At 34.5% G+C, this 15180-nt stretch overlaps 1 protein-coding gene across 1 annotated transcript in view; it reads left to right on the top strand.

The window, feature by feature from the left end:
- Positions 1 to 4710: 4710 nt before the first annotated feature.
- LOC125236602 (GAS2-like protein pickled eggs) overlaps positions 4711 to 15180 on the top strand; it is a 201569-nt gene continuing 191099 nt past the window's right edge. Inside the window, exon 1 of the mRNA XM_048143465.1 lies at positions 4711 to 4840. The gene's annotated coding sequence lies outside the window, so the exon portion shown is untranslated. The remainder of the gene's footprint in view (positions 4841 to 15180) is intronic.

Below are 15180 nucleotides of genomic sequence, written 5' to 3' on the forward strand. Positions count from 1 at the left end.
GGCCACGTCTATGCCTTTGGCTAGTCTGTGGCCAAGAGTAAGCCCATTTTAAATGATAATATAAAAAATCTAGCCAGTGACCTGACAGGACCCTGTTTTACAACTTTAGCGATAAATAAGCGGTTTAAGCACGGGTAGTAATATTTATATTGTGCACACATAACAGGGAAATACCGCCTGCGTGAAATATTGCAGTTCCTCACAATTAACTTGATTATCACATATTTTATAATACTTGTTACTTTTATGCATACTATATAGCGGTTTGCTTAATTGATAACTTCTTTTAGTAGAGATGGTGTTTTTTGCCGCACTACTGCGTAAAGTGGTTTCTTGTGAGGTCGAAACGAGGACCATCTGAACTGAAAAATGACATACACCCAAGCTTCCGCTTTTCCGAACTTGTATCGTAATACACTATTTTAGAGATGGGCCGAATACGGACTTTGCCGAATACGAATATTCGGTTTGCAATATAACACTTTAAGTTCTCGCGCTTTGTACACATATTTAAAGTCACACACAGGTCGAACGCGATTAATTAACATTATTTTTACCTTTTTTCCAACGTTTCGGCCAGGTTGCACTGGCCGTGGTCGCGGAAGACTGACGTCCCAGCAAAGTGTCACCGGAGATGTAAACAACACAAAACTACCCGATATTAATTTATATAAATGTTCGGGGTAGACAAATAAATATAATCTACCCGATTTTAGTTATTGTTTATTTCCCACCGCACGACACACAGCACTCACAACATCCGCGCACTGGTCCGAAGATAGATCTTTTGGTTTGAACATTTGAATCACTGGTCCCCATGTTGGCGATAATCTATACCCGTCTTCCCTGTTAAAGTTTTTAGGATATTTTTTAATTTCGATCGCCTCCTCACAATCCGGGGATAATAGTGTCGCTCGGTGGAAAGAACTTTGGGTTTGTGTAGCTCAATCCAGTGATTCGTTTCCGCAGTAAGCAAGTGCTCGGCGATTGCAGATTTGTGTATATGGCGATTTTTAACTGCCGCTATGTGTTCCTTCACCCTCTCTTGAACGCTGCGCTTTGTTTGGCCAATATACGCACTTCCACAACTGCAATCTATCTTGTAGACACCCGGACTTTGGTACGGAATGACATCCTTAGGACTGCGTAAGAGACTCGCTACTTTAGATAACGGTGTGTATACAGTCTTAATGGAGACTTTTCTTAGTACTGATCCAACTTTATCCGTTATCCCTTTCACATACGGCAAAAAGGCTGGTTGCCTGTCAACCTGCGGATGTCTCTCCCCTTCTTAGTCTTGCGCGGGATTGTCTGCAAATACCCATTTTTTCCTCAGCACCTTCTGAACATGGGCTAACTCCTCGTCTAAGTGTTCAGAGTCACATAAGTCTCGAGCCCTGTTAACCAGGGATGTGACCGAGACATCTGCAATCGGTGGTCACATCCCTGGTTAACAGGGCTCGAGACTTATGTGACTCTGAACACTTAGACGAGGAGTTAGCCCATGTTCAGAAGGTGCTGAGGAAAAATGGGTATTTGCAGACAATCCCGCGCAAGACTAAGAAGGGGGAGAGACATCCGCAGGTTGACAGGCAACCAGCCTTTTTGCCGTATGTGAAAGGGATAACGGATAAAGTTGGATCAGTACTAAGAAAAGTCTCCATTAAGACTGTATACACACCGTTATCTAAAGTAGCGAGTCTCTTACGCAGTCCTAAGGATGTCATTCCGTACCAAAGTCCGGGTGTCTACAAGATAGATTGCAGTTGTGGAAGTGCGTATATTGGCCAAACAAAGCGCAGCGTTCAAGAGAGGGTGAAGGAACACATAGCGGCAGTTAAAAATCGCCATATACACAAATCTGCAATCGCCGAGCACTTGCTTACTGCGGAAACGAATCACTGGATTGAGCTACACAAACCCAAAGTTCTTTCCACCGAGCGACACTATTATCCCCGGATTGTGAGGGAGGCGATCGAAATTAAAAAATATCCTAAAAACTTTAACAGGGAAGACGGGTATAGATTATCGCCAACATGGGGACCAGTGATTCAAATGTTCAAACCAAAAGATCTATCTTCGGACCAGTGCGCGGATGTTGTGAGTGCTGTGTGTCGTGCGGTGGGAAATAAACAATAACTAAAATCGGGTAGATTATATTTATTTGTCTACCCCGAACATTTATATAAATTAATATCGGGTAGTTTTGTGTTGTTTACATCTCCGGTGACACTTTGCTGGGACGTCAGTCTTCCGCGACCACGGCCAGTGCAACCTGGCCGAAAATACGAATATTCGGCCGAACATTCGGTTCAGCTGTTACCGAACCGAACATTCGGCCGAATATTTGGTTCCGCCATATTTTAAATCCTGGCTTAGAGTTAAAAACTTTTCAATTATTGGTAAGTAATGGGTACTAATACTTAATGTTCCTATAATTTAGTGCATAAGAAAATTTTGGTTTTGTATCTTAAGTTACGTTATTTTAATTTCTAACATAATTAATTAATTACTGTCAGGTACATTTATTTAACGCATTTTTAACTCCCTTTGGTGGTTTCTTAGAATGCTGAGTTAAGATGTCATTATCCAATGAATTACGAAAAAACTTACGCTATTTATTTACTTTGTTTATTCGGTAAATATTCGGCAATATAACCGAACTATTCGGCCGAATACGAACATTGAAAAACTTGCAGAATATGCCGAATACCGAATATTTACCGAATATTCGGCCCATCTCTACACTATTTAATGTTTCTTGGCAATTTGGCAACATGTTAAAACAGATACGGCCATATAGGCATACACCCAAGGACGCTAACCCATGCGATGCGCCCAAACGAAGTAAACGACAAAAACGCCATTAAGATTGATCTCGGAACTGCGCGCGCCAAGGTCAGCGCCGGCGCAGGGTTGTTGCCACTTTTTATTTTTAGTAACAAACTCTTTTAAGAATCGTTGTTGTAAAAAAAAAAAATACTGGTTGAATAATGATTTGTCTCAATTTCTTGATGAATTTACACTAATATCATAGTAAAATAAATATATTAAAGATATATTTTTTATTGTAGTACTACTTCTAATTAGGTTTTTCTAATTATTTCGATTTTTCCGATTTTTTTTATATTGTAAAGGTATTTGTATTGTTTAATAAAAATATAATTTCACCCATTGTTATGCATGTTACTATTGGAATCTTAAAAACTAAAAAGTAATATTTAAAAATGAGGTCATAATACTCATAATAATGGAAATAAAATTAGCAAGAAAATTAAGTAACTAGTATTTATAGTTATTCGCTATAGTTTACCGGTATGTTACCTTCGCATAATTAATTAGAAATATGGTGAATAAATAGTTGTGCTTCAGTGATCTTGGCCTTAATATTAATTCTAGAAAATTCAAGTGCGAATTATAGTATGAATTTTCTAAGATGAACTTTTCGGTCTTGCCCTAATCTGTTAAACAAAGGCCTTTGTTTCTATTATTCGCGGCGGTTAGCTCCCGTTTCCACAGCACGTGCTAAAGTCTCAGTGTAGTTAAAAAGCAACTATCATGATAGCAATAAGGTTCAAATTTATTAAACAGTTTGCAGTGTGCAGGTAACTTTTTTTGAAGATGACAAAACGTGTTATCTCCGAAAGGGCTTTTTATGGATTTGAACCTTATTGCTATCATGATAGTTGCTTTTTAACTACACTGAGACTATAGCACGTGCCAAAAGCCTTTGTTTAACAGATTAGGGCAAAAGCGAAAAGTTCATCTCAGAAAATTCATACTATACAAAAAAGTTAGATCAATTACTAAATTTAGAAACTGGTTTATTGCAACCCAAATAAGGTAGGTAAATACTACTTAAATTGAGATGAAGAAGAATATAATTCAATTTATTCCATATTTATACAATATGCATACCTACTTATTTATTAACCCCCGACGCAAAAACGAAGGGGTGTTATAAGTTTGACGTGTCTGTCTGTCTGTCCGTCTGTCTGTCTGTCTGTCTGTCTGTCTGTCTGTCTGTCTGTCTGTCTGTCTGTCTGTCTGTCTGTCTGTCTGTCTGTTTGTCTGTGTGTGTGTGTCTGTCTGTGGCATCGTAGCTCCCGAACGGATGAACCGATTTCGATTTAGTTTTTTTTATTTGAAAGCTGTGTTAGTCGGGAGTGTTCTTAGCCATGTTTCATGAAAATCGGTCCACTAGGTCGCGGTCGGGGGTTTTTTCAAAATTTTAATTGTAATTATATATCACATAAAAAGGATGATATATTATATGATTTGTTTTAGGTTTAGCTAAAGAAAAAAATGTTTTTAGTAAAGTTGTCGATTAGTCGTCGTCGAAATTAAGACAAATAAAATATATGGCAATTGTCTATTAATACAAATATCTAAAAATACCGATCCGACACTCCTTGTTTGACTTTGCTAAATAACAAGATAACAACCCATATTAAATAAAAGTAAACGACTGTACTGTAATAAATAACTTAATAAAAAAATCGTATTTTATTACAATCAATATATTTAATTACAAACAACAATTGTGGTACCAATTTCGCCCATAATGTTATCTAATATTAATGTAAATATCGAATTTTGTTTCATTTCATTTAAAATTAAAAATAAAACTATATAAACTAACCATATTATTGGCAGCCCTTGAGCGCCAGCCCTAGCAGTATCGCTGCGCGGGCGCTGCCGGCAGTGCACCCGCGACTCCCGCGCTAAACGCACGCTCGACCGACCCGCGAAACTTCGACATTTGAAATATTTGAGTGACAGTGCTTTTAAAGGATTTTTATTTGACACCGGGACCGGTGGGACTCTTTTGTTTTTTAAGGTATATTTTTATTTTATTTTGTGGTTTTATGGGGATAAAAAAGTTCGTCATTTTGGTACTTACAGGAAGTTAATTTAATGGATTCGTACGATATTGGTTGATTACTGAATTTTGAATTTAATTTAATATAACCTGATAGCTTTTCAGTAAACAAATAATTTATTTATTCACGTCATTCATGGTTTAGATACAATGTGAATAAGAAAACTTATCTATACCTATAAATATAGCCTAAATTAAATAAATATTGCATTTACAAATTTGAAACATAATTTAGTAAATTATTTTAGGAAAAATTACAGATATTATCATGTTAATCCAAATTTTCTAGGAACTTAACTGTTAGAGTTGTTTTGCATAAAATTAAATGCGTATTTGACTGGGACATTTTTAGCACCATAACTAGAAAAACTAAATGCGAAACAAGATCTGAAGATTAGAGTTCTCTGAAACTGTTTTGAGAAAAAGTTAACGAACTGGTTTTATTCATATGAAAAAGAACCAAAAACTGCAGCCTTACAATGTGATCTAATTTTGGGTTAAAAATAATAAAAAATAATTCATGAGGTTCAAAGAAAAGAACGAGTCCCTTTTGTTTTATTTTATTAAAAAGTGACGTTATCAATAAAGAATGGAAAATCTAAACTTTACATACATACATACAATCATACATACAATCACGCCTGTATCCCATAAAGGGGTAGGCAGAACACATGAAACTACTAAAGCTTCAGTGCAACTCTTGGCAAATAAGGGGTTGAAAGAAAACGAAACTGTGGCATTGCAGTGACAGGTTGCCAGCCTCTCGCCTTCGCCACAATTTAACCCATATTTACATCGTTTTGAAAGTAGGTACATACAATTTGTATCATTATCATTAGTCTTAATAAATTACAAAAAACTTTTTACTAAAAATTTAAATAGCAAAAAACTCCAAATATGCCCAATGGTTGCGATGCAGGATTCTCTGGACAAAAAGAAGTCTCCTAAACAACACAAAAATATCTGGTTTGATAAACGACAGTTTATCGATTTCTTGACGTCACAAAACTAATCTTTGTAATCCGCACTGGACTCCGATACGCAAATTATAGTATTTGCCATTTATAGAGGCTTAAGATTAAATTAATTATTGAGCCATTATTTCCTTTATTGCAAATCTTTCTTGGGCAGATCTTAATTAATTTGGAATATAATTGCACAGGAAGAGATTATTTTTTACATTCTTGAAGAAATATCACTTGTCAATTAATGTACTGTTTCTGTAGGAAATAAATGACTGTAGTTTATACCAGGAAAATACCATGTTAATATATCACTATGAATAAATCTTTATAAAGTGTCTCAAGCCATTAAAAGCGTGTCTGAAGTGACTCTTTATAATGACCTAATAAGACTAATAGTTAACATAATATGTAGTACATTACGTACGATACAAGTGCGTAAAAAAGGAAGTTCGAAACGAGTGGCGATAAATTCAAACACGACCGAAGGGAGTGTTTTAAATCGACACGAGTTACGAATTTCCTTTTCGCACGTGTATCGTACGACGTTTTTCAGTACAGATAGCACTCCGAAGTTTCGACCTGATATAAAATGAACCACTTCTTGGACTCGTGCGTAAAAAAAGCACCATTTGTACTGAAAAATACGGTATCTTAATTATTCACATGTATTTCTCATGTACAGATAAAGTTTCAAATACATAAGATGTTATTGCACAAACATGTTATTGCACATCAGAGTACTATACAATCAATAAAAAAATAATAAGTATTCTAAATTATGATAAACAATTTCTGGTTTTAATTAATAAAAAAAAATGTACACAGAAGCTAATCTTGTCATACATATAATGTCATGCAGTACATAAATACTTTGGTACATCACTTAAACAAACTAAACATGAAAGAGAACGATATAGTCGATATTAATATATACTATTGATATCACAACTCTTGATATGGAAAACTTAGCATTTCATTCAAAAATACATTTTCAACTAGACTAGGGAAAGATTCTCTGCTTATGTAATTTTACTACTAAATTGCACTTAAACGACTCAAATATGCATAATATTAGTGTGAATGCAAGTCTTGCAGCTGAACCAGAGGACATTAGATTATAATTAACCCCGGAATCCCACGGGAAGTGTTTCTGCTATTCCGGGACATAGCTGAGGTTTAGCTGAATATAATAATATTTCAATAAGAGACTTTGAGTTGAGACATCGGTAGTAAAAATACTTTGGGAGACGTTTAAAAGTTTGATGATGATTATAAAGTTGGAGATGATGCATTTATGTCTGAATTATGAAAAATACGTCTAAATATTCTGACTCGGTGGTCCTAACTATGTGGTAATGTGATGAATAAACAATATAAACATAGTATATCTTTTTTTAATCGTATGGTATTAAAATTCATGTGAGTAATAACCATACATTGTAATACCATGCGAATGCTGTACATAATTTAATACGTCTTTAGGATTACTAAAGGATTCGAAGCAAGATAATCGTTTAATTGTATCAAAATACGACCTAAATCTGTAGATGTCATACATAATGAAAAATGTCTTAATCGTGCAATTTTGTCAGATTCATGTATTCACGTCGGCGATGGCGGGATAACTTGGACTCCTTTTTGAAAGATTGGCCAGATGTTGCTCCAAACAGGGATGAGTGGAAAAAGAGGGGGGAGGCCTTTGCCCAGCAGTGGGACACATTAGGCTCTAAATAAATAATAATATATATCATGTATTCTGATTAGTTATCGTTCAAAGCGAACTAAACAATTAATCATACACATTTTTAAATTTATGTGTTCGCAAATAAGTACACGTGTACGTAACTTGTGTTCACATTGACCTTCTAATCTGACCCAGAACTTCATATTGATCTCATAGCATTAATTTAATAAAAAGTTGTACCAACATTAATTTAAATAATCCAATAAAAAGGGTCCCAAAATCTAATTTAATTTGGAGGTTATAAAGTAAGGTTCATCAAAAATGGTATAATGGCATCGAGCGGACAGTAATGAGACCATAAATAAAATTATGGTAATGGCTGCGTGTGAGTCACTGTCGCGTATGATTACTTGTTATTCTGCGCAAATTATGGGAAATATTTAATTCAGAGAATAAAATATATAAATAAAATAAATATTGAGGACACCCTACACAGATCAACTTAGCCCCAAACTAAGCAAAGCTTACGAGTAATAGTGGTTTATTTTAGAAATCCATGCAGACAAAATTGATGACAATATTATTGGTTATATTTGATGTAACATTATTTATAACTTTATTGCACACACAAAAAAAATACAATTGGCGGACTTAATGCATTTAGGCATTCTCTGCCAGTCAACTATGGAGATGTTGGCGCAGAAATGTGGGCGCAGTGAGAAACAAAAAAAAAAGAGTACAACTGGTTTTAAGAATTATCGGCATAAAATTAGTGATTTCTTGTATATTTTTTTTAGAATCATATAAAGGTTTTTTTTTGCCACACGTTTATTAAGATCAAAATCGTTCGTTACTAGATGTAATTTGCTTACCAGCTGCTTAAAAAAAACTTTATAATATCTAGTCTTATACTGAATGAGAGTGAGACACTTTTATGTGACACATGTGTGCTCCAAATAAAAATAAACTACCTATCAAGGACTGATAAGAATTACTCATAATTTTCTAGGAACCACATCAGTCTGAGTGATCCTTGTGATTAATATAGTTTTTATTAAAATACTCGCAATTTTCGTATAGTAATGATTAATGAACAATTGTTTTCATTGACCTTCGAAAACAATTGTTGAAGACACTGAAAGGAAATTAACCTTCACTTTGCAAATTGCATGTGTTTTAAGTTATGTATAATTACTACCAGTGATGTTACAATTTACAATTAACAGTTTTATAGGTTAAAACTGCATATAACATGCATATCGTGCCACTATATGAATGATATAATTAATAATGTTATTTTTTTATGTCTGGAAATGATATCTTGCTTCTTTGTGGTTGCTTTTTACAACCTTTATTCAATTTGCCTTGTTAGTATGTTAGTGTGCGTCAAAACGTAATAAGCTAAATTTGACCCACTTCCCGGTTTCCGATTGAGTTGAAATTTTTCACACATATTTAAATCACGTGACAATGCAATATTATGGTATCATGGAGCTGATCTGATGATGGAGCAGAAAGGTGGGCATAGGAACTCTGTTATGGAACGTCGTATTCCCATCGAGTAGGGCGTTTTTAGAAACGTTTCGGAGAGCAGTAGATGACTGTTGAAAGAAACGTACAGTCAGTGATAAAAGATTGTGCCAAAAATGTTTTTTTTGCAAAAAAACTTATTATACATATTTCCTTTTCTTCTTACCCATACATACCCGTGCATATATATTAACCTTTTTATTCTCCAGTTTCTCGACAAATCTTTCGACATCTGTTTACATTAAAATCTGTAGTTGCATATCGCTGAGCGCACTCCTGGCGCGGAAGCACAGTGGTGACATTTGAGATAAAATCTATAAAATGTTTGATTACAATTTCACCGTTTTGTTCATTTTTTCTCTATGTTTCGTTCAACACGTAATACTATCGACCGAGTACATTAAAACCCATAGTCGCACATTACTGTCTGACCTCGTAGCGCGGAAGTACTGCAGCCTCGCGTTGACATTTGAGATATGGCTGTATCGGACAAACTTCTCTATTTAATGTCGTTTACCGATTACCACGGTTATTCGCTTATCAATTGAAACTTTATTATAACCTGAGTATTTAAGATTTAAGAGTTTTTTTACTCTTAGTTGACTATTAAGATGATTGTTATTGCGGATAAATTGTTTCTCTTTTTACTGTCGTTTCTTGACCACCGTGTTTAATTGGGTATTATTGTTTTATCAGTTGGAATTCAACTTGTTTTTATTTCTCTTAGTATACTCATTCTTATTTATTTATTCACTCTACTTTAAGCCAAATTAATGAAATAGCGAAATTAACTAATTTATTTTTGTTATTATTTTATTACTTGTGTCTTTCTTTGCGAAGAATATCTCAAATATCTAAAAAAAAAATCCTAGCCAGGGAATGCATTTTATTTTATATTCTGAACCATTCGAATGTCTTATGTTGAAATACAATAAACTATGTAAAATTATAAATACAATATTATATACATATATACAAAATATAATTATACTTACAATAAAATAACTGATCATAATCAAAATTCATTTAAAAAGAAATCTAAAACTTTTAAGTCAAACCATGCCCTCACAATCATGCATTAATCGATTATTCAAAGTCAAGTCACCAATATCAATCGAATCGGAAGCATACCATTCACAAGAATTTCTCTCTTATCACAACAATGGCTGCTGTGCTGGGTGCCTAGCCAACGTCCCAATCGAATCACTCACTCAGCTCACTCTCACTTCGTAGCTAGTTCTCTCCGCTCTTCGTTGAGCCGATTGTTGAATGTGGACATTACAATTTCGTGAAATTCGTTCAAAATATCTCCACTACTAACGAATTAATGTTTACTAACAGAATCGAAAGCGAGTGGTAATTATCACTAGATTTAAAATGATCAGCCGTCTTTTTACAAAAATTGCATTTCGTTGTTTTCCACAGACTTTTGAACGGCGAATTCGTGCGTTTGAAATTCAAAAAAATCGGTTCCCTGTAGTGGCGCGACAGAACCAGATTGCGTTCTACTATTGCATTGTACTATTATTCTATTGCGTTGTACTATCAGTATTATTAACGAAAACCATTTACTGTTGTATGTCCAGGTGATACGGGATAAATTGGGACCAACACCAAAACGCGAAATAATTTAATCCATAGGAAATTTTTTATAATTAAACTATGATGTCAGAAGATTTTTCGTATCCACTGAACACGCCTATCATATATAACCGGCGGACACTCTATTTAATAATGCAAACATTGCCCCCTAGTCGAGATTTGCCCCGCTGTACCTTAGTATATAGTCTGTGGTTTCAATTCGATCGACGAAGCGTCAACGATAGTCACTTTGGCTAGGTTCCTGATATCAGAAGCTATAAATAATCCAGACGATAAGCGAATTCCATAATTATGGACCGAGGTAAATAGCGTCCAATCTTGCTTTTACGATTGCGAACGCTAGTTTTATTTCCTTTTTATATGCACCGGTGTAATTACTAGATATGAAAGAGGACTTTTACCGTGTTTTGTATTTGTATTGGCTGGGTGCGTCCCACGAGATATAACGGTAATATATATTATTTCATGTTACTAACATTCAGCAGCAATAATGAACGTTAGATATAACACCAACATCAATACTTTTGTAAGAAATAACGCTGAATTGCAATAATATTAGTTTTACATAACGCTTTTTAATATAACGTTTACATTACTTAATTTCAGTTTATATACCATACACTACGTATACCGTTCACCATGCATAGCATTTCTTAATATAACGTTTACATTAGCTAATTTCAGTTTATATACCATACAGTAAGTATACCGTCCACCATAAATAATATCAGTTTATATACCATACCGTTCTCCATATATAACATTTAACTGTTGCTAAAAAAGAAAGTGCGACCCCCACACAAAAGGTTAAAGTAGGTTAGGTTAGTTAGAAGACTGTTTCCTGCGACCCCCACACAAAACTGTTGCTAAGAAAGTAGGTTTAGGTTAGGTTAGAACTGCGACCCCCACACAAAACTGTTGCTAAGAAAGTAGGTTTTGGTTAGGTTAGAACTGCGACCCCCATACAAAACTGTTGCTAAGAAAGTAGGTTTAGGTTAGGTTAGAACTGTGATCCTCACACAAAATTGTTGCTAAGAAAGTAGGTTTAGGTTAGGTTAGAACTGCGACCCCCACACAAAACTGTTGCTCAGAAAGTGGGTCAGGTTAAGTTATTATGCATTTTAAATCTTAGACACAGAATGAACATTGCGCCTTTTGATGTTAGATTAATTGAAAAATATATGTTATTAATATTAGATATCCTAAACGTTATAAACATAGATCTTAGATATTAACAACATTACACCTTTTGATGTTAGAATAATTGATTAATATATGATATAAATATTAGGTATCCCGAACGTTATATACATTAATCTTTATATAGGTAATGCATTGCAGCTAATCAAAAGTTATTTGACAAATAGACAGCAAGCTGTGCTTATTGAAAATTATGACAGGCAAAACAAAACGATTGAGTACATCCAATCTACTTTTCAAAAGGTTGTTCTGGGGGTACCCCAAGGAAGTGTGTTGGGACCACTTCTTTTCCTTATTTATTTGAATGAACTTCCAAATCAAATGGAAGAACCATGTGTGATGTTTGCGGATGACGCAACTATATTGTTCACAAGTGAAAATAGGGACACAGATATGAACGACATAATTAAGCGCAGCCTTAGATCACTTCTGGAGTGGCTGGACACTCTAAATCTAAAAGTCAATCTGTGTAAAACGAAGCTGATTCAATTTAGGCACTATAAAACTCCAGCAATTCCACTAGATGTATCGGATGCAGGAACTCCTATTGAAGAAATTACCAGTGCTAGTTTTCTTGGGATGAAAATAGACTCTCACTTAAATTGGAAGTCTCATATTGAGCATATAAATAATAAGATATCCAGTAGTTGCTATGCCTTATCTCTACTTGCTCAAACATGTTCCGAAAATATTGTACTAAATGCTTACTATGGAAATGTCTATCCCTTACTTACATACGGAGTTATCTACTGGGGTAATTCTGTAGATGTTCATAAGACATTCAAATTACAGAAAAAATGCTTAAGAACTGTATATCGTATGTACACTAAAGAAAAACGTATTTTGACATTAGCAAGTATTTACATCTTAGAGCTATGTATATTTATAAAGAGTCAAGCTGCATATTTTGTTAAAAAGTCATCATTAAAAAATAATATTAGAGACCAATACAAATATGACCTATATCTTCCACGGGTTAACAACTTTATGTACAAAAAGAGCACGTTTATTATGGCTATCCGTATTTTCAACCATCTTCCTCTCAATATCAAAGCGCTAGACGGAATTATGTTTAAATGTAAGCTCAAGAGTTGGCTGATTGAGCAAGTGTTTTATGACACAAAAGAATTTTTTGCTAGTTAATAAGACACCTATGTAATGTTAGATAATAAGCTTAGTTATAAAATGGGTAGGTTACCTACCATAATTGTACGCCCTAGCAGGCAACTGTTGATACTTCTTGTATAAAAAAACACCTATGCATGTACACAGTTATACAATAAAATTCTATTCTATTCTATTCTATTCTATTCTATACACTGATATTATAGAGAATAAACATTATTCACTTCGAAATTAGATGATTTGCTATTATCGATTCTGAGCATTATGTCCAGTGAACATTATGCTGAACAAGCTTATACAAAGTGAGCGTATATGTTATAAGTAATATACGATACGTTCTTATACATATCTCGTATTACTTACCCGTATTGGGCGTCATCCATATATTACGTCACAGTGTAAGGGGGGGGGGGGGGGTAAATTGACAACTGTTAAAGGGATACAAAAAAGCGTGACATAGGAGGGGGGAGGGGTCCAAAAACCTGAAATTTGGTGTGACGTAATATGTGGATGATCCCTATGGCTACTTTATTTACTTGTTTACTTAGCGATATCGTATTTATTATCGCGTTCTTAAAGATATAACTTAAAATTATTACAACCTATGTAATCTATTTATATATTCCTCTCAAAGTCCAGAACAATCAATTTTATATTGTATTTGTTTTAATACATTTTTAAAGTTTGAAATTAGATTTGTTTTATAAAAGTATCAGAATTTGGACGTTTCCCCGTGAGTTAAGAGCAAAAATTAGTTGTATGCATAAATAATGCAAAAAAATATATTTAAATAGAAATGAAATTGCACAACCAAATATAACCATCGACAGTAAATAATCAATATTCATGGTCGTGTCATAGTCATACATAAAACGACATTGTAAATCCACTTGTGCTATTATAAAACTGTTTACCTAATAATCTTGTTAGAGCCACTCGCGCGCATCATTCAATAACGCTTCGCGCACATTACATGCTCTCTGCTTATGTAAATAATACACTGCAGTCAAAGGTTTTAAGTCTGTTTACTTTTAATAGGCTTATAAAAGTTATTACGTTTTGCATAATGTCATCTACGATGTTAAGTCTCAACGTGTGTGTCTAAACTATATAATGATGAAAAAAATATGTAACAAACAAAACTTACAAAGTTCAATATTAAAAAGTGGAAAATTAGAAAATTAAACATTTTTCTAACAATTTTTTTCCATGTTTCAACATTTAAAGTAAAAAATGTGACAATTACGTAGATAGTGGTGCCCTCATTCATTTTATACAATTTTATTTTGCGCTGTATCTACACAAGTCCTACTTCTTAAAGCTCACTTTTATGATCTATTAATTTGGATAAAAACGACTAAATGGTTGATAAAATCTTAATTCCGCGGGTGATAGTCTTTGTTTTACTTTTTTTTTCAGCGTAAGGTGTCGTAAACTCGAGCCGAGGTTTTAATTTAATTCAAAGTTATAATTCATTTATTTAAGACATCATATGGCTAAAAATTATGTGAGTTAAAGCTATAAGTAATACTAAATTCCCCACATTACTATCCTCATTGATAAAGTATCCTTATTTAAAATGAATTAGGCTTGTGCCGTTTCGTTCGTTGATCGGAGCGCTCCGATCTCGTTCAGTCGCTCCCACGAACTAGTTCGCTCTTTTAGGTCTTTTGCTCATTTAGTTCAGCCAGACCAGCGACCGTTGCGGTCGGAAAGATCAGAACGAATGGGACCGAATAGTGTCAAAATGATACGAATAGTCCACAGATAGTAACATTCCGGGCCGAAAGGTTGTAAGTAACCGAAGTTTAATATGAAAACTTGACTTTTTTATTGCACTGCTAAGTAGCTCTCACTCTCGGTCGGCGCAATCACACATTCGTTCTCGATCCAAACCGCTCGCGTTCGCCGATCCTGTACTGAACTAAATGAGCAAAGACCGATTCTCAGAGCACGGAAAGATTCAGTTCATTTCGGTCATTGATGGGATTTTATTCCTAACAGTTCATAGTTCGTGAACGACACAAGCCTAAAATGAATACAGTCAATATATGGTCAGTCAGTAAATCTACGCGGAAGGATAACCTGCTAATTTAATTTGGCTGTCACTTGTCGGATGTATGTTAGTTTTTGCGTTCGGAAACGATTATTTTTAGATGTTGAGTGATCGATAGAACGACCGTTTTCGTGCC

The sequence above is a fragment of the Leguminivora glycinivorella genome, chromosome 19 (assembly GCF_023078275.1).
Source record: "Leguminivora glycinivorella isolate SPB_JAAS2020 chromosome 19, LegGlyc_1.1, whole genome shotgun sequence".
NCBI classification, from domain to species: Eukaryota; Metazoa; Arthropoda; class Insecta; order Lepidoptera; family Tortricidae; genus Leguminivora; species Leguminivora glycinivorella.